This window comes from Ursus arctos, unplaced genomic scaffold (genome assembly GCF_023065955.2).
Source record: "Ursus arctos isolate Adak ecotype North America unplaced genomic scaffold, UrsArc2.0 scaffold_6, whole genome shotgun sequence".
Taxonomy (NCBI): Eukaryota; Metazoa; Chordata; class Mammalia; order Carnivora; family Ursidae; genus Ursus; species Ursus arctos.
In genome coordinates, this window is record NW_026623078.1 from 48,932,975 (window position 1) to 48,953,112 (window position 20,138).

Below are 20,138 nucleotides of genomic sequence, written 5' to 3' on the forward strand. Positions count from 1 at the left end.
TAAAAATGTTAATATATTCCAGAAGTCTTCTGAGGGAATTGTGTGGAATAGTGTTTCAGATTTTTTTTTTTTGGTTGATAATATCCAAACCCATTTTGATAAAGCCTTGATGAGTGAAATTGTTTTTCTATACATGCATTTTTCCTATAGCAGTTATTTTCATGGATTCAAAGAACAACTTCAGTTTCATATGAAGTATTATTTCAAATATAATGCAGCACTGTGCAGGCCAGTGGGAAACATTGAGATGAAAGCTCTAGTTTGTTAACTGGATAGCTCACTTTTTCTTTGTGTGTGGTGGGGGGGTAGGGTTTTTTAATATCTACACTATTAGCATTTGGGGCCAAATAATTCTTTGTTGTGGGGTCTGTTCTGTGCGATGTAGAATATTTAGCAGCAGCCCTGGCCTCTCCCCCACACCCTATAACCATGACTGTCAAAACAACTCCAGACATTGCCAAATGTCTGGGACAGAAGTCACCCCAGATTGAGAATCACTGGTATGGAATAATGGAAGGAACACAGCGTGGGTGTTGCCACGCCTTGGTTCTGTTTTATTTCTGCCACGAATAAGGTGAATGACCTTGGCCCACTCAATTCTTCAACTACAGAATGGGGGACTTTGAGAAAACTCAAAGGTCATTTCCGGCCTTAAAATTACATTATTAAAAAAAAAACAAAAAACCTTGGGGATTATCATCGGACTGCTGGTACACACATTGTATGCTGTTAGATAATAACAAGACATAGTGGGAGCCCTTTCATTATTTGACAGAGTAGCGGTGTTGGTAAGTGTTTTGTTTGTTTGTTTTTTAACATTCTGTGTTCAGATAGAGTTAGGAACTCTTCTACTGAAAAAGTAAAATAAACTCTTTTTTTTTGTGTGTGTGTGACACTTCCTAAACTTTTATTATGTTAGTATACTCTGGGAATTTTAAAAAGTTTAAATATTTGTAATATTCCCCAAACTTTTTGAGAAACAGTAGGATAGAGGCATAAGAGTCACTGGGTAGCTTATGTTTTGGTGTTTATTATATATTCATTTAAAAAAACTGTTCACTCATTAATACAACACAAATTTATTGAGCACCCGGTATGTGTCAGGCATGACAGTTAGCAATAGTGTCGAGTGGGCAGCATTTAACACTGTAGTTAGAAATATAGCCAGTAGAATTCAAATCCTACCTCTTACATTTTCTTGGTAGGCCGTTTTGCCTTTCTGACCCTCAATATATATTGACCTTTACTGGAGAGGGGAGAGCTTATGCAGAAGCAAGGAGTTGAGAAATAGGAGGGGCACATCAGAAGGCCAGAGCACAGCCTTAACATGCCATGTGCAAGGCTGGGGTTTTGTCCTGTTGACAATAGGAAGTTTCTGAAGTGTTTTAGCAGGAGCTTTGCATTTTAGTACACTCTGGCCACTGTGTACATTAGAAGGGGCAAAGACTGAAATTCAGCTAGGAGATAGGAGGACTTGAACTGGGACAGTTGACATAGTGTTGGGAAAGAGGAGAAGGATTCAGGAAATATTTAGGAAATAAAATTGGCAGAAGTTGTTAAAGTTTGAATACAGGGGAGAAAAAGAAGGAAAAGTGCAGTTTGGGTGGAATTCATTTCTTAATTCTACAAGAATTTATTGAGCTCTTACTATATGCTGGCTGTATCACATTACCCTCATAGTACTTGGGGCAGAAGAGACAAGTAAGTAAACAAGTAACCACTGTAGAAGGTGGTAAGTGTCATTGTACGGCAGCTACGTGGTATAATAGGGGCTCATTTCCGGGTATAATAGGGGCTCAAACATCCTGGTCAGGGAAGCCAAGGAAGCCTTTCTGGAGAGATCCAGTTGATTCCTCAATGTGGTTAAGTAGTTAACCACAAGCAGTTAACCAAGCTAAACTTTATGGGGGTGGGGGTGGGATGGGGAATGCTCCAAGCAGAGGGAGTAGTATGTATGAAAGCCCAAAGAGTAGTGTTATTCTTTTTGTAAAGGAATGTGATGTGACCTCCTATAATGTCTAAATCTGTCTGATAACGAACCCTGTGTTCATGGAGTTATGCTGTAAAATAACCTAAAGAAAAATGAATGGCCTCTTCCACATGTATATGTTTTAAAAATAAATTATTGAAAAGCTCAGCAGTTCCTTTGGAAACAGCTTTAACGTTGATGCTGTCAAGACCTTGTTGAAGGAATAAACAAAACCTGATTGACCTGGTGAACAAAATCACGCCATACAGAATTGACTAGTTAGGGGCTGTATAGCAAATGCAGTTTTGCCTTGCATCTGAATATGTAGTCTGATGATCTGTAAAACCTCCTTAATGGGTACAGCAAGTTATTTTTGCCTGGGTGGGAGCCTTTTTACTAACTTAAGCAGCTGTTTAAACTTTCATAAGCAAAGTAATTATTAAATCTTTCATGAACATATTGGTTGGAACATTTGTGCACATCTTAACCTTGAGTTGGAAAGTTTTGGGGGGTGGGGTTAAAGAGTTTGAAGCTGGCAAATTTCATTCTTTTTTTTTTCTTTCTTATTATAAACTTTTTATGGCTTAGAACGAGCCAACCTAAATCATAGAAGGAAAAATACATGTGTGGCAAGCATGAGGCATTTCATTGTTTATTTTTCAAATTTCTGAAATGTGCTCATAGCTGTGCATGCCTCTGGGCTCATAAAGACAGCAAATGGAAATAGCTCAAGCCAGACAGGCTGTTTTAGATAGATAGCCACCCAGGTAGACAAGGCGGTCCTTGGAGAGTACTCTTTCCGGGACTCAATAAGTCATCCTAGTGGGCAAAATGGGACTTGCAAGCAAATGGGACTTGCCATCTTTCATAGATTTGAGCACCTTTCTTTTATTAATGATGGAGTCATTTAATAATAATCATAAGATGAATAATAATCCACATTTATGGAGTGCTTACCATGTGACAGGCAGTATTCTAGATGCTTCTCATGCATATTCTCCTTTAATTTTCACTGTGACCTTGTCAAGTAAGCCATGCTGTTATCCCCATGTTACAGGTGAAGAAACCGAGGCTTAGATCACAAAGTTCACAAAGCTTCTGCATGGAAGAGCTAGGAGTAAACACAAGTTTATTCTATCCTGGAACCTGTACTCTGACAATTCATTATCCTGAACTTCTTAGTCTTTTTCTATTCTAGTTTGTGAGATACTGCTATCTAAAGAGTTTCCTGTTTTACCCTAAGTGGAAAGAAAACCAGTACAACCGTCAGCGTTATTATCAGCAGCAACAAATGCTTGTTGAATACCTATTCTGTGTAGAACTCTATGTTACAAACTCAGGAAGTATTTTGAGGCAAAGAGATGGTAAAGGGCCCCTTGCATGGCAGTTAAGTAAAGCAGGAAGTGAATTCAGACTCTGTAGTACTGACCCAGTGCCTGCAGTGGTTTGTTCTGGCTGGCCCAGTACAAACATACCCTGCAGTACTTTACAGTTTGCAGTGTATTCTCACCTGTATTATCTCATTTAATCCTGACAACAGGGCTGATTATTACAGTTTCACTTTAAAGATGAAGAAGCTGAAAAGCTGGGGTAGCAATTCTTATATCAGACAAATTAGAATTTAAACCAAAGACTGTAATAAGAGATCCAGAGGGACACTATATCATTCGTAAGGGGTCCATCCAACAAGAAAATCTAATAGTTATAAATATCTATGCCCTCAACATGTGAGCAGCCGACTACATAAGCCAGCCATTAACCACAATAATCAGATCGATGATGATATATTAATAGTAGGAGATTTTAACACTCCACCCTCAACATTGGACAGATTATCTAAACAGAAGATCAATAAAGAAATAGGAGCTTTGAATGACACATTGGACCAGATGGACTTCATAGATATATACAGAACATTCCACCCTAAAACAACAGAATACTCATTCTTCTCAAATGCACATGGAACTTTCTCCAAAATAGACCACTGCAGTCCAAAACCTATGGGATACTGCAGAGGTGGTCCTAAGAAGGAAATACATAGCCATCCAAGTCTCTCTCGGAAAATTAGAAAAGTCCCAAATGCACAAGCTACCTTATACCTAAAGGAGCTGGAGTGAGAACAGCAAATAAAACCTAAACCAGCAGGAGAAGAGAAATAATAAAGATTAGAGCAGAGATCAATGAAATAGAAACCAGAAAAACAGTTGAACAGATCAACGAAACTAGAAGCTGGTTCTTTGAAAGAATTAATAAGATCAATAAACCACTGGCCAAACTTATCCAAAAGAAAAGAGAAAGGACCCAGATTAATAAAATCACAAATGAAAAGGGAGTGATCACGACTAACATGAAGGAAAAAGAAACAATTATTAGAAATTATTACCAGCAACTATATGCCAACAAATTAAGCAGCCTGGAAGAAATGGATGCTTTCCTGGAAACTTACAAACTACCAAGACTGAAATAGGTAGAAATAGATAATCTGAATAGACCAATAACCAGTAACGAAATTGAAGCAGTAATCAAAAACCTCCCCCAAAACAAAAGTCCGTTGGGGCGCCTGGGTGGCACAGTGGTTAAGTGTCTGCCTTCGGCTCAGGGTGTGATCCCTGCGTTATGGGATCGAGCCCCACATCAGGCTCCTCCGCTATGAGCCTGCTTCTTCCTCTCCCACTCCCCCTGCTTGTGTTCCCTCTCTCGCTGGCTGTCTCTATCTCTGTCAAATAAATAAATAAAATCTTAAAAAAAAAAAAAAGTCCAGGGCCAGATGGCTTCCCAGGGGAATTCTACCAAACATTTAAAGAAGAAATGATACCTATTCTACTGAAGCTGTTCCAAAAAATAGAAGCAGAAGGAAAACTTCCAAACTCCTTCTATGAGACCTGCATTACCCTGATCCCAAAACCAGGCAAAGACCCCATCAAAAAGGAGAATTACAGACCAATATCCCTGATGAACATGGATGCCAAAATACTCAACAAGATCCTAGCTAATAGGATCCAAAAGTACATTAAAAGGATTATTCACCATGACCAAGTGGGTTTCATTCCTGGGATTTGCACACTTGCAAATCAATGTGATAGAGCACATCAATAAAAAAAACAGACAAGAACCATATGATCCTCTCAATTTATGCAGAAAAAGCATTTAACAAAATACAACATCCATTCCTGATTAAAACTCTTCAGAGTATAGGGATAGAGGGAACATTCCTCAATATCATAAAAACCATCAATGAAAGCCCACGGCGAATATCGTTATCAATAGGGAAATGAGGCATCTTTTCCCTTAAGGTCAGGAGCACGACAGGGATGCCCACTGTCACTTCTGTTGTTCGACATAGTGCTAGAAATCCTAGCCTCAGCAATCAGACAACAAAAAGAAATAAAAGGCATCCAAATGGCAAGGAAGAAGTCAAACTCTCCCTCTTCGCAGATGACATGATACTTTATGTGGAAAACCCAAAAGACTCCACCCCCAAATTACTAGAACTCATACAGCAATTCAGCAATGTGGCAGGATACAAAATCAATGCACAGAAATCAGTTGCTTTTCTACACACTAACAATGTAACCATAGAAAGAGAAATTAAGGAATCGATTCCATTCACAATAGCAACAAAAACCATAAGATACCTAGGAATAAGCCTAACCAGAGGTAAAGGGTATATACTCTAGAAACTACAGAACACTTATGAAAGAAATTGAGGAAGACATAAAAAGATGGAAAAACATTCCATGCTCATGGGTTAGAAGAATAAACATTGTTGAAATGTCTATCCTGTCCAGAGCAATTTATACTTTCAGTGCCATCCCTATTAAAATACCATTAGCATTTTTCAAAGAGCTGGAACAAACAATTCTAAAATTTTTATGGACCCAGAAAAGACCCCAAATCACCAAGGGAATGATGAAAAAGAAAAACAAAGCTGGGGGCATCACATTGCCTGACTTCAAGCTATATTACAAAGCTCTGATCAGCAAGACAGCATGCTCTTGGAACAAAAACAAACACATAGACCATGGCACAGAATACAGACTCCAGAAATGGACCCTCAACTCTCTGGTCAACTAATCTTTGAAAAATCAGTAAAAAATATCCAATGGAAAAAAGACAGTCCCTTCAATAAGTGGTGCTGGGAAAATTGGATGGCTACATATAGAAGAATGAAACTGGACCATTCCCTCACACCATATACAAAGATAAACTCAAAATGGATGAAAGACCTCAATGTGAGACAGGAATCTATCAAAATCTTAGAGGAGACCACAGGCAGCAATCTCTTTGACCTCAGCTGGAGCAACCTCTTTTGCGACACGTCTCCAAAAGCAAGGGAAACAAAAGCAAAAATGAACTGTTGGGACTTCATCAAGATTAAAAGCTTCTGCACAGCAAAGAAAACAGTCAACAAAACTAAGAGGCAGCCCACAGAATAGGAGAAGATATTTGCAAATGACATTACAGTTAAAGGGCTGATACCCAAGATATATAAAGAACTTCTCAAACTCAACACTCAAAAACCAAATAACCCAGTCAAAAAGTGGGCAGAAGACATGAACGGGAAGTGTCTGTTTTCTTCTCCAAAGAAGAAATACAAATGGCTAACAGACACATGAGAGAACGTTCAACGTCACTAGCCATCGGAGAAATACAAATCAAAACCACAATGAGATACCACCGTACACCAATTAGAATGGCAAAAATTAACAAAACAGGAAACAACAAATGTTGGCAAGGATGTGGAGAAAAGGGAACCTTCTTACACTGTTGGTGGAAATGCAAGCTGGTACAGACGCTCTGGAAAACAGTATGGAGGTTCCTCAATACGTTAAAAATAGAGCTATCCTATGGCCCAGCAATTGCACTACTAGGTATTTAACCCAAAGATACAGACGTAGTGAAAAGAAAGAGCACATGCACCCCAGTGTTCATAGCAGCAATGTCCACAATAGCCAAACTGTGGAAGGAGCTGAGATGCCCTTCAACAGGTGAATGGATAAAGAAGATGTGGTACATATAGACGATGGAATATTATTCAGCCATCAGAAAGGACGAATACCCACCATTTACATCGACATGGATGGAACTGGAGGGGATTATGCTAGGTGAAGTAAGTCAAGCAGTGGAAAGACAATTATCATTTGATTTCACTCATATGTGGAACATAAGCAATAGCATGGAGGACCATAGGGGAAGGGGGAGAAATCAGAGAGGAAGATAAACCATGAGAGACTATGGACCCCAGGAAACAGACTGGGGGTTTCAGAGGGGAGGGGGTAACAGGGTGATGGGTATTAAGGAGGGCACGTGTTGTGATGAACACTGAGTGTTATACTTAACTAATAGATCATTGAACACTACATCAAAAACTAATGATGATACAGTGGCTAACTGAATATAATAAAAAAAATAAAAATAAAACTCAGGGTTGGTTTCTACCAGTAAAATAAATAAATAAATACATACATACATACATACATACATACAGATGAAGAAGCTGAGATTCAAGTAAATTACTCAAGTCAGACACACATCTAATAAGTGGGAGTTAACATTCAAAGTTCGATTTCTCTATAACTTGCTGCAGTCACTGTCCAGAGCCCTGAAACTTAATGCAGCATAGAACAAATGCTTTAAGGATGCTCTAAAACGCAACCTGAAAAATGAAATTGTTTGAATAAATAATTACTGTATAATGCAGTAAGAGCAATCTCAGTGGTTTTAAAATTGTCCACAAATTCTTTGCTCTCCTTTTAAAAGATTGAGCCAGATTACCTTTCCCCATGTGTAGGCTATACTTAGTGATTTGCTTCTAATGAACAGACTGTGGCAGAAATGATGGTGGGTGATGTCTGGGATTAGAACATAAAAAACATGTGGCTTCCTCCTTGTCCTTTCTAGTGGATCACTCACTCTGGGAGAAGCCAGCTGCCATATTGTGAGGTTACTCAACGGCCCTGTGGAGAGGTCCATGTGATGAGAAACTGGGGGCCTTCTCTTATCCACCAGCACATATTAGCCAATAAGTGAATCCAGCAGTTCCAGTTGAGCCTTCAGATGACTGCAGCCCTGGCCACCATCTTGACCACACCTCATAAGAGACCCTGAGCCAGAACCACCCAGCTTCTCTGCTCCCAAATTCTTAACCCACAAGAACTATGTGAGGTAATAAATATTTATTATTTTAAGCCACTAGGCAAGGAATACTGTGTCTGAGCTGTCAGGAAAGCTGGCTTCTCAAAGGTGAGAGAGATGAGCAGGAATTTAATAGATGGACAAGGAATTTATTGGGAGGTGTTCTGGGCAAAGAGAAAAGTGTATGCAAAAAGTATGCCACAGCAAGGCACATTTTAGGAACTGTTAATGAAGGACAAGGCATACTCGGAACTCAAAAATCATAGCATTTAGGGTATAAGGCCCTCACTAAGAGCTTACTATATCATATGATGTAGCAACTAATGTCCCTAAGAGTGACGAGTCTGCGAGGAATTAAGATGCATATGCGTGATTTAGGAAGACAGGAAAGCAATCAAAACTTTGAAATATTTACTTCAAAATTAAAACAAAAAATGTACTGTGTAAATCCTTTGTGAAAGGGGAGTCCAGCTTATCCAAAATAGCCACCTCCCTATGTTGTTCCTTCACTAAATTGTCTGGGTCTGTGTTTTGAAAACTTTAAGCTTAAAAGTAGGGCCAAGAAATAGCTAATGAAGAACACCTGGATTTTCTCCAGGATTTTCACTCCACTAGTTCTTCTGCAACAATCAGGTAGAAATTAACATTTTATAACCAATTATGTGTTTTGCTTGGCGTCCTGCTAACCAACTGAATTCTTAAAAAAGAGAATTGCCCAAATTGACTTGTTATTCTATGCCATATCTCATTCATGGACTATTTATTGAGTGCTACCCATGTGTCACCCATAAACCGAACCTTTTTATTTAGGTTGCAGGCCCATAAACCGAACCTTTTTATTTAGGTTGCAGAAATCTCTTTGTGTCCCAGTTCCAACTCCACTGTTTTCTAGACTTAGTAGCAGCTCCTGGTAGAAAGACTGCGTTTATTGCTTAAATTAGATTTTCATGTAAAATTATTATCTGCTTATTTGAAAAACAGAGAAAAAAAGAATTTTTTACTTAGAAACAAACTAATTCAGACAATTGCTGTTAACATCTTGCTGCATTTCCTTCCCTGTGTTTTCTTCTATGAATATTTTTATATAGCTATATTTTATAGATAGTATCAGATCTGATTTTTGTTTAACATCAGGCAAAATATCCCTTGGAATGAAATTTTGGTATCTGTAAGTTATTCTGACAAATAGATATTCTGTAATTTACTTAACCTGTTATTAGATGTTTTGATTATACATGAATCTTTCAGTAAAAATGATGTTACATCTAAATAAATATGTGGCTAGGGAATTTTGAAGTTGTCTTTTGAACTGTTTATGGGTTTTGCTAAAACAGAGTAATTTTAAATAATAATCAATGGGAAACTTAGGAAGAGGTTAACATGGTTTCTCTCTGTGCCAAAAGAACTGCCCTTGGAACATTCTAAGAACACTGTGTGGCCATGTGCCGAATGTGCTGTCATAGTTATGCTGTTAGTTAAATTAAATATGAATGATTGGATGAAGAACGTTATTATTCTGTGCACATTCTTGACTCTTAATTTAAGGTTAAACTAACTTAATTTAATGTCATGTGAATTTTTAGCAGCAATTATGGCCAGTTAATGCATGTTCTTCCTTAGTCATGCCTCATCTCTTTGCAAAATTACAATATTTCATTCCAAATTTATTCTGACCAGAACTTTCTCCCATTTTCCCTCAGTGTTTATATCAGAGGCCCTTTGAGTTTATACTGTAAACTACCACTTGTGTATTTTTATAATAAGCCTCTAAGATGTAGGCCTGGCTACGAGTGCATAGGACTCAATGCAGATCAGAGAACTGGACCTTGTTCCTTCTTTAGCCATCAGGGGATGTTGTGTGGATGATAGAGATACCATCTTAACATCTCTGTTCCAGTCTTTCCCCTCTCCTGTCTGGTATACCACTACCCGACCAGGATTCCTCAGGGATGCCTCAGTGCAGAAGTATGCCTCTGTCAACCTTCTACTTAAGATAGGCAGTGACTCCCCACTTACTGAAAAAAAAAAAAGAAAGAAAGAAAAGAAAAAACAACAAACAAACAAACAAAAAACCCTTGCATCTACAAGATGTTATACTGGTCATACTTTTCCCCACAGATAATCTATGTCCTCCAAGCTTGGAAGTTTCTCTCTTCCACATGTTTTGTGTCATGTCTCGGTTTCTTTGCCTTCTCCGTACTGATTCCCTTGTCTGTATCTACTAGTTGAAATCTGGCCTACTCGTTCCTTATTCATTTATTCACTTTAATTGAATGATTCATTTGATAAAAATTTACTGCGTTGTGGTTGCATGTCAGATATTGTTCGAGGGCAAGCTCAAATGCCACCTCCCCTAAGAAGCCTTTCCTAATCACCTCAGCCATGAGTTTCTCTCTTTAGAACTTCCATTGGTCTTTTTTATACTAATGTTTCGTCACTAATCTATATCTCATTGATGTGATCTATATCTCACTGATGCACTAAAATGGTTTTTGCATTAAAGAAAAATGAATAGATGAATGAATTAATGATTAAAAGAAAATGTTTGCCTTCTCTACCAGTGGAAGCTAATAACTAAAATAAAATGATGAAACTGGTCTAGAGCTTTAATATTGTTGTAGGTTTCCAGTCTGTGAAACATCCTCCATGCGGTTTCCAACAGGGAAGGGAATGAATGCTTTTTTCTCAGTGTTCTACCACATTCTACACTATCTAGATATTAAATGCAGTATTACACTTTGTCATTGCTTTTTATTAGAAGACAGTGTTTTAAGGACATTATTGAAAAGGAAGATTCCACTTCCAGAGTGCCAGTAACCTGTTTTAGCATTCAAAAAAGGCAAATATATTAACCAGAGTAATGAGAAAAGCAGCAGATTAAGTAATTTTGAAAAACCATTTATTTTGAGCAATAAGAACAAGGAAACTTGATTAGTTCCCAATAGAAGTGAGCCATCAAAACAATAATCATAACTATGAGCTTGTGTTTACCACGTGTCCGGGATTTTACCGTCCAGTTTGTCATTTAATCCCCCAAACAACTCTATGAAACAACTTCTGTTTTCCACATTATACAGATGGGGAACCAAAAGTTTAGAGTTAGGCACGTTGTCCATGCCCACTGGACAATGAGGGTGGTTGATGGGCAGAGGAAGCACGTGATTCAAGCTCTGCGCTCTTGTTTAACGTCTGTGCTCTTCTTTATCCACTCATGAGGGTGGAGACGTGTGGGCCATGGCAGTGACTATACATTGCAGACCCTCTCAGTTACCTTGAATGATTTCTATTTACATAGTTGTTCCTGTACTAGCGCTATGGGTGGTGAATAAGACTGTTTTTGCTTTGTTTTGTTTTTAGGAAACTATTGAAACCCCAGAAAGGGAACCTCAAAAAAAAAAATGTGCCATTTTGAGGCTGTGCATCATTCTGAAGCAGAGTAGGTTTGACTCTCCTTCTGGAGATGATTGAACATTCTTTTAAATCTGGAGTTACTTTGAGTAGTTTTTTCTTACATTTAGGGCAGAGAAGCAAGGGAAAGGTAAGGGGCCTCTAATGTAGGCTTCAGAGCTTGATAAAGGTGTTTTTGTCTGCCCGGTATTCCTTCCTTGGAGAATGGCTCCTCTCCCAACATTTGTGCTTGTGGTGGACTGCCAACTCCCACTACTAAGAACTGGAATCTTGAGCAGGGAACACACAGGGACAGAGCAGGTTGGGGATGAGTCGTTCATCTGGTTGCTCTGCACAGTTCAGGACCTCTGAGCCCCAGGTTTACCTTCTGAAAAATGGGGTTTGTATGCCTCGCAGAGTGGTCTGAGGATTCAGTGAAATGTTGTCCATGAAAGCTTTGGCACAGAGTAGTTCTCCAATGAATGATAGTTACTGTGCTTTGAGATTTCAGGGACGGTTCTTTTTTCCCCTAAAGAAGGAAAGGAAAAAGTAGACTCTTTTTACTAAGGAGGCATAAGATGCAGAATTATTGACGGTACAGGAGAAGAACACCCAACCATTCAAATGATGAATTAGCAAAAGATAATCAGGGTGATTGTGAACTGTGGAGTGACGCACTGCTACGCTAGCATAACATTTGTTAAAACTCACAATACTTCATTCTTAAAAAAACTCAATGGTATGAAGGAAACTCAAGCCTCTTGGGGATGAGGAGTTTGGAGGGGGATATGGAGGGAGTAAAAAGGATGTTAGTCTATAAAAGGATAGCCATCCAGTCATCCAGTGGCCAAATCCCTCTTTTAATGAATAGAGTTATGGCGCTGCTCCAGCATATTAATAAATGTTCCACTGTGGGTGGTGAGAACTTAAAATGTGAAACAGTGCATATTGGATTTGATAATAAGAATATAGAGAATTATAAATGAGATGTCCAGGAGGCATCTGTGTTAAGGAAACTTAGGATCAAGACTTTGTATATTCTAGTTGATGAAAAGTTGTGGGGAGAATTAGGGTGCTGTGGTGGAAAAAGAAAGGATCCTGCTGGCTGGTGGAACACTGATTTGAAGTTATTGGGGGAGTTTTGATCAAGCATGTATCTTTGATCTTCAGTATGGGGTCTGGAGAGAGAGTATTAGAAGCTGTAGGTACAGCTGCATACCTACTTAAAATTGACTTTTTGTTGTTATTTCAAGTTTGAATAATCTCCAATTTACCAGCAGTTGTACAAAAAATAGGTTGGAATTTGGAATGCATTTCTACATGGACATGAGACTGAAAATGACTGTTTATCTTATAGCATTAGGCATACTAGAATAAGGTATGAGGATAAGAGAAAATCGGTGTGAGGGGTCTAGGGTGATGGAGGAAAAGACTAGATACTTTGGGCCAACACTTGGCAAACAAAACAAAACAAAAACTTAACAATAGATAATGTTGTCTTTAATGATGGTCCTTCTTTTTTTGTCCTTTTCCAGTTCCTGGTACTTTTTCTTCCTAATAGAACCCTCTTGTTTCAAAACAACCTGATGAGGTTGGTATTATCCCAATGATATATAATTGAGAAAGATGACGCTCAGAGAGGCTTATGTAACTTGTTCACGTCTATATAGTAAACAGGAAAACTCAGTTTCATAATCAAATATGCCTGGCTCTAAAACTCATGAATTCTGACATTTTTGTCTTGTGATGTCTGAGTTAATAGTGCCACCATTAACAAAGTAAAGGAATATGGGTTGGAGTGGGGTATAGGCAAAGGAAAGTTGAATTGAGTTTTAGATATGTCGATTTTGAGCTGCCTTGGGATAGGTGTGTCCTGCTCTCAGGTCACAAGAGAAATTCTGGTTTGTTGCTCCGAGGTGACTATGGGTACAGCTGGACTGTTTCATTTGCTGCCAAATAGTGGAGGAGAAATAGGTGGGTACATAGACAGATAGCTAGATAGGTAGGTAAGAAGGCATGCATGTATATATGTAGATAGATAGATAGATAGATAGATAGATAGATAGATAGATAGATGATAGATAGATAGATAGATAGATAGATAGATAGATAGATAGATTAGTTTGTTGGTAAGTTGGGTATTTGGAAGTTGGGAAATGTCTGTAGTCACTAGTCAGTATTCCTATTGCTTAGCAACTTTATTTCCTCATGAAGCTATGGCAAATAGAACTTTCATATTTATTTTTTTGTGCCTAAGGGGAGATAGTGCTGCCTATGAATGATGCATAAGTGACAATTTTGTGTTATGAGCATTACTCTGACTCTTGGAATCATTGAATCTCAAGGTCGGAAGGGAACTTAATATTCTCTTTTGGATTTGCTCTATATTCAGACTTTGGTTTACACCTGCATGAAGTCCTTACTGACACACCCCAGTCCTTTAGGTAGCACTCCCTCTATGAAAGATCTCACTTTTGAAGTGAAATCTTCCTACCTGTAAGTAGATATACCACAGTCATTCCTAGATTCAAACATAGCAGACAAATCCCATTTATTCTTCCATATGAGTGCTCATTGCACATTTGGAAACAGCCTTTATGTATCTCCTAATTTTCTCCTTACTGAGCTGAGTTTCTCCTCCCCTCTCTTCAGTGGTTCCTTGTGGGGAAGGACTCATGGGCCCAGGTTCTGGAAATGCACTCAGCAGATGGCCTCCATTGTCATCTCCTTCAGGGATTGTTTCACTGGCAGAGAGCTGCTCCTACAAGGTCACGCCCTGTCCTGGTGTGGTCCACATCCAATGACTGATTCATAGGGGGTAGAGAAGCCCAGTTATTTCCGTCCAATATGTGACAACCGACAAGCCATTTTAGTTCAGAGCTGCCAGCGGGGTCAGCTGAGGCCATTGTTGGGGTGCATTACGACTCGACTTCTCCTTCTGTTCCTTCTTGCATCCTTTCCCTCCCTTTGTTAGGTGTTCATCCCAAGGGCATAAAATTGTGCATGCCAACCTCTGGTGCAGTTTGATTCCGGGGAATCCAATCTGTAATGATGGCTGCAGGTCTTTTCATGAGCCATTCGTGAGAAGGGGTATTCTTCTATATGATCATAATACATTTGGCTTTGAAGAATATTTTAAATTAATTTTCATTATTATGAATCCAATGTGGAAAGTTGATATAGTAGAGAGAGAAATTTTTCAGTGGCGGTTTCTTAGTTTAGGTTCCCCTTCAAAAGCAGAGCCTGAGATGGGGATTACATATGAGTAGTTTGTTTTTGAGAAATTATCCCAAGGGACAAAAGTGGAAGACTAGAAACTGCGAAGGACGGAAAGCCAGTCCAAGGGTTCATGACTGAGCTACTCACCATTGTAAGCACCTGGGATGCATTGCCACTGTGACCCTCTGAGAAGCCAGCTAGAGCTGTCTGCCAGGTAATGAAAGAGAGAATTTACCCATCGGTTCCCTGATTCCCATGGGTCAAGCCTTGCCTTATGAGGTGTTAACTCCCTTGCATCTTCAGGTTTGTGCATGCCTCAGAACAGCTGACTGAGTACCTGTCCCTTTCCCAGGAAGCAGGCACAGAAAACCAAGGGCAGACAGTGAGGCATGCCAGGTAAGGCTGAGGCAAAATGCTGTCCCGTTACGCCTGTTCACAACTGGTTGCTGCAGCAGTTGTGGGCCTGAAAAGTTGGACTGAGAAGATAAAAGATGGGGCAAGAAAGGACCAATACAGGGTAATAGCTGCAAGCAATAACATTGTGTTTCTGGGACTTTCTTCGTATATGGGTTTTATGAAGACAGTGCATTGGACTGGATTTTCTCCTAAAAAATCCATAGAACTGTTGCCAGGCTTCTCTTCTTTGATCTAAGAGGTAGAAAAACTTTCTGATGCATTGCAAGTAGTGAAGTGGTATGCTCACTCATGCATAAAATAAAATACTTATCTTGGTTAGCTAGACTTATCAACATTAAAATACCACAAAGAGAAACTGCAGAAACCACTATAAAAGGTCTGCACATTCCTTGTGCTTTTCTACCAATAGCGGACATTTATTGCCAAGTATTTTGACAATGGTTTGCCTAGGAGTCCCTTTAATGTCTTTGATTTAGTTGCTCTGTGTCCACTGCATTTTGAATGTCACAGAGATTTAACTCTGGTGGTGTTAAGCCATGCAGCAGTTTATTGTTAAATTGGGTTGAGGAGTAAGGGAATTGGAAAGTAGCTTGGAATCCAAATGAAAGATCATCTTTCATTGCATGGACTAAGGTGCCGGTGTAGTGTCACATTCTGTGTAGGGACCACCGTCCCATGGGTGTGGATTAGCTACTAGTGACTCAGCTCTGAAATGGTGAGTCCCAGTGATCTCCCTCGTTCCATCGGCAGCTTCCTAATGAGCCAGCCTTGGGGTGCCAAGTGGCAGAGCTATGGGCTTTCTTCAAGAGATTTGAGAGATGTAGTCAGACAGCCAATTACCATTTTTATTTACTTTGGGAGAGCTTTGAGTCCCAAGACCTGCATAAGACTCTCCTGGTAGTATTTGCACTGTCTAACAAGACATGTCAAAAATTTCATACTTGTCATCCCAGGGATGGCAGAAACCAAAATGAGCAGACCAGGACCGAGAGACTGGTGAGAAAGGAGGGGGGCTAGTGAGAGCCACACATCAACAAGACCAGATATCCAAGCTATGGAAGGAGGAAGGTCAGTTAAGGCAAAGAGGGATAGACAGGGTTGAGTTCTTGAAATTCGTCTCAGGATCAGGCAGCTTAGTTAGGAGGCTGAGTGAAAAGAAATAGGTGGGGGTCCAAGCCAGAGAGCCTAGGAAGTCAGATGTCAGACTGTGGAACAGAATCCTAGTAATAGCAAATATTTATTTAATTATGACACTTGATTATGTGTCAGGTGCTGTTCTGATCATTTTGTGTATATAAGTAATCTCGTTCTCACCGTAAGTTTGTGAGGTAGATGCTATTATTATTATTGAACCTCTCAGTGTATGAGCTAACTAAGGCACAAGGGATCAGATAAGTTGTCTAGTGTCTGATGGCTCTTACGTGGTTGAGCCTGACTTCAGACCCAGGCAGTCTTTCCCCAAAGTTCACGTTCTTCTGAATATTGCTTAGTGCTTACACTCCTGCTTCTGAAGAAGCAGCTTCTTATATATTATGCATCTAGATGGAAAGCCGAGGTTGGTTCAGAATCTGTTGGGGGAGGGAAGGAGATGGGCGTATCAGACACACATTTTATATGCCGCCTCAGATCCATCTGGGCCACCTGCCTCTTGCATTCACTGCCCAGAGAACCTCCTGATAGCCTGCCTGGGGAGAATTGGGCCCTTGCCCTTGCCTGTCACTGTGCTGCTTGACCAGCCAGTCCCCTGCTTGGAGTTTCTGGCTCTTCTTGCCATTTCAGTACTTGCATGACACACCCAACCATGGGGCCTGGGATGAGGCCCTATAAGCATTGGAAGAAGCTGGATAGTACATTCTGGAAATGCAGGAGTGTTAACTCCCTGTGGGGTGAAATTTGACAGAGGAAAGCAAGAGACAGGCTGAAAGTGGCCAGATAAGTCCCTTTATTTTTTCTCTATCTCACATATGACTCTGAGGCACGGGTTTTCCTTCTAGCACATCCAGAAACATCCTTTGTGTCAAATGGATTCACCTGCCTGAGGACCTGTTGTGTCTCTCTGTGGTTTATCTCAGAGCGAGAGGCAGCATAGTCATACTTCACTTGGCATTGCTCGACATCCTTCCTAATCTCCCTTTCCTTCTTTCTAACCCTTGCTGCTCTGGGTTTATTCCACCTCCCTCACCAGAAAATCATTAAAGCCAAGCTCTGAAAGTGGGCCTGGGCTAAAAAGTGGGAACAAATGGAGAAGCAGGCAATGTCTCAGCAATACTTCTTTGTTGAATGACAAAAGGACATCGATTCTTTGAAAAACGCATTTAGAATAGAGTGGAAGTTGATCTTATGACTAATGGGTAAGTTTCAGTGCTTAATAAGAAGTTAATATTACCACAACGCGAGCACTTACAAAGGAGGAGGGAATTGTAGGAGTGAAGAACCTTGCAAGAGTATTCTCTCCCTGATTAGACTGATTGGAGATCGCGTTTGCTTTTCCGACCGGACCATTAGGCCTCCCCCTCCTCTCCGCGTTACCAGCAGTGAGGAGAGCCGCCATTTTCTACAAGCTTAGGTATAAGCCCGACACCTCCCTGAATGGTCAGTACGCGCTCATTTAGTCCCTTGAGGTAGAAAACAGATTCAGTGAAGTGCCTGCCAAACAGCTAATGAGTGCCAGCGCCACAGTTCACACCCAGGCCTGCCAAACTCCGAGGCCTGCACCCATGGCTGATACCTTCTGCTGTCTTCTGCAGACTTCTTTATCAAGGGAAGTTACTTGGAGCAGGGAAGTGCCACATGGAGAGGAAATATGGCAGGGGAGCATCTTATTCCCTTTGTCCTAATTTAGTCCAAAAGCAACTTGTGGTGGAGCCAGCTGCTGGGATTCACAGCGTCCGGGCCCGCCTGCCTGCTTCCGGGTAGCGGACTGTGGGTGCTTGTAAGCCAAGAATGCCTCCCACTGCGAAGTAGTAAATGGGCCCTCTGGCTCCTTGATCACACTTTTATGTACTGGAGCAGCATGGGTAAGTCCTCTAAGTCTGCCTGGCAGAGCCCAACCCTGAACGCACGGCAGCCAGCAGACTTCTTCCTCAGTACCTTTCTTGATAGGTGTCCTTAGAGGAGCCAAGTTTCCTTTAAAATTATTCCTTTGATCTAAAGCTCTTCTCTCCCACCTTTCCCTCCTCGGGGCATCCCCAGAGTTTTGTGTTCATGCATAAGTAGGACTATATTTGCCATGGAAGGAAGCCATGGTACAGGAGATCCACGCAAAGGAGAATACAAATTGCATTTCATATTTGACTTTGAGATGTCTCATACCACTTTTTACCCTCCTACTAATGTTTTTGTGGTCGTCTTTGTTTAATTTTCCTTTGATTTTGCTATTTATGGTTTAAATGATGAAGACAAAAGGCCCTTGTTGAAAGTCATGAGTTTTGGGACCTGACTGCAGCTGTGGCTTACCAGTGGCGTGTGACCTTGATCTGTCACCCAGTCCTTTGGGGACTCAGTTCATTCACCTGCAAAATGGGAGAGTGGGGTGAGATTATTTATTCCCAAACTATACTGATCATGAGAATCACCACAGCTGCTTTTTAAAAACGGCCCCATCTCAGACCTACTCATCACAATTCAGGTGGAGGGAAGACAAGGGAGAGTAGGGAAGGAGCAGAGGCCTGAAATCCATAACTGCAACAGGTTCCCCAGGTCATTCTGATGCGCAGCTCAGGACCCACCTTATGCAGTACTGCTATTGGCCCTGCGTGAACTCATGGGCACTGTTCACATGGAACAGAATATGATCGGGGCTTCTGAGAGTTGAGCAACACAGCACCCCTGTGGGAGCTGAGTTCTGCAGAGGGTTGTTGCCAAGCATGATACTCCTCGATGTTAGGACCGTAGAGTGCAGTGAGGTGCTGAGTGGGCAGCGGCCCAGAAGCATGTGGTGAAGGGTGGAAACACAGTAGCTATGAGAACAGGATATATAAGTGGAAGCAGCTTAAGAACAGCTAAGGAACATTGACCCCCAGGAAGCTGGCTATTGGATTGTCTCCCGTGTTACTGGTACCTATCTGAGAAGAAGGAGATAGGTCCATGAAGAAGTAGGGCATCACAGGCGGCTTGGTCCAAATGGTGGGCCTTGGGTCAGAGTTCCCCAGACAGGGTTGAGTTGAAGAGAAACAGGGCTTTCTCCCAGCTAAGACAAGCTTATAGTTGCCAACTAATCTTCGTTTGGGGGGTTATTTGGCTTTGTTTTCCCTTTATATATTGTGAAGTTCCCTTTGAAAAACTAATCCAAATCAAAGAAAAGAAAAAAAATGTTCATACCTAACTAAGCCCAAATAGAAATATCATAGTAGCTGCCAGAAGCTAGGCTGTATTGATAAAAAACTAGAAAAAGAATTAGGGGCACTGGAACAGATAAAAGGTTAAAATCCTGGGGGAAGATTGTTAGGATGGAGTCATGATTAGATCAAATGTTATAATGCATATTTTTTTTCATGAGCTAATAAGATGCTGCTGAGCAGGCCGGAATGAAGTGTGTTCATTGCTTAGTTTGCATGGAAATCAGCTGAAGCATGTGTCCAAAATGCAGCTATTTCTGAGTCAGTGGGTATGGAGAGGTCACCTGGGCTCCTCATTTCACATGAGCATCCAGGAACCATGCTTTGAGAATCCTGTCCTAGATGCTGAGAGGAAGGATGGTGAACTCCATCCTGGAAGAGAGCTTTGTATTCCTTTGGAATTATATCAGCTCCTCTGAGTGTTAGATTCCCTCCATGTAGTATGAATATTGTTACTTTCCCCTACCAAAATTGCAAGCCTCAGAAAAACTTTTCAACATAAACTGGATAAAAGAGATGGTGCTTATAACACCCAGTGCACCATGCAATACGTGCCCTCCTTACTACCCATCACCAGCCTATCCCATTATATACGCAACTAATGAATCATCGAACTTTACATCAAAAACCAGGGAGGTACTGTATGGTGACTAACATAATATAATAAAAAAAAT

General features: G+C 40.6%; 1 protein-coding gene across 13 annotated transcripts in view; it reads left to right on the top strand.

Moving 5' to 3' along the window:
- Window positions 1–20,138, top strand: part of CPQ (carboxypeptidase Q) — a 440,125-nt gene that overhangs the window by 203,924 nt on the left and 216,063 nt on the right. The window lies entirely within an intron of this gene.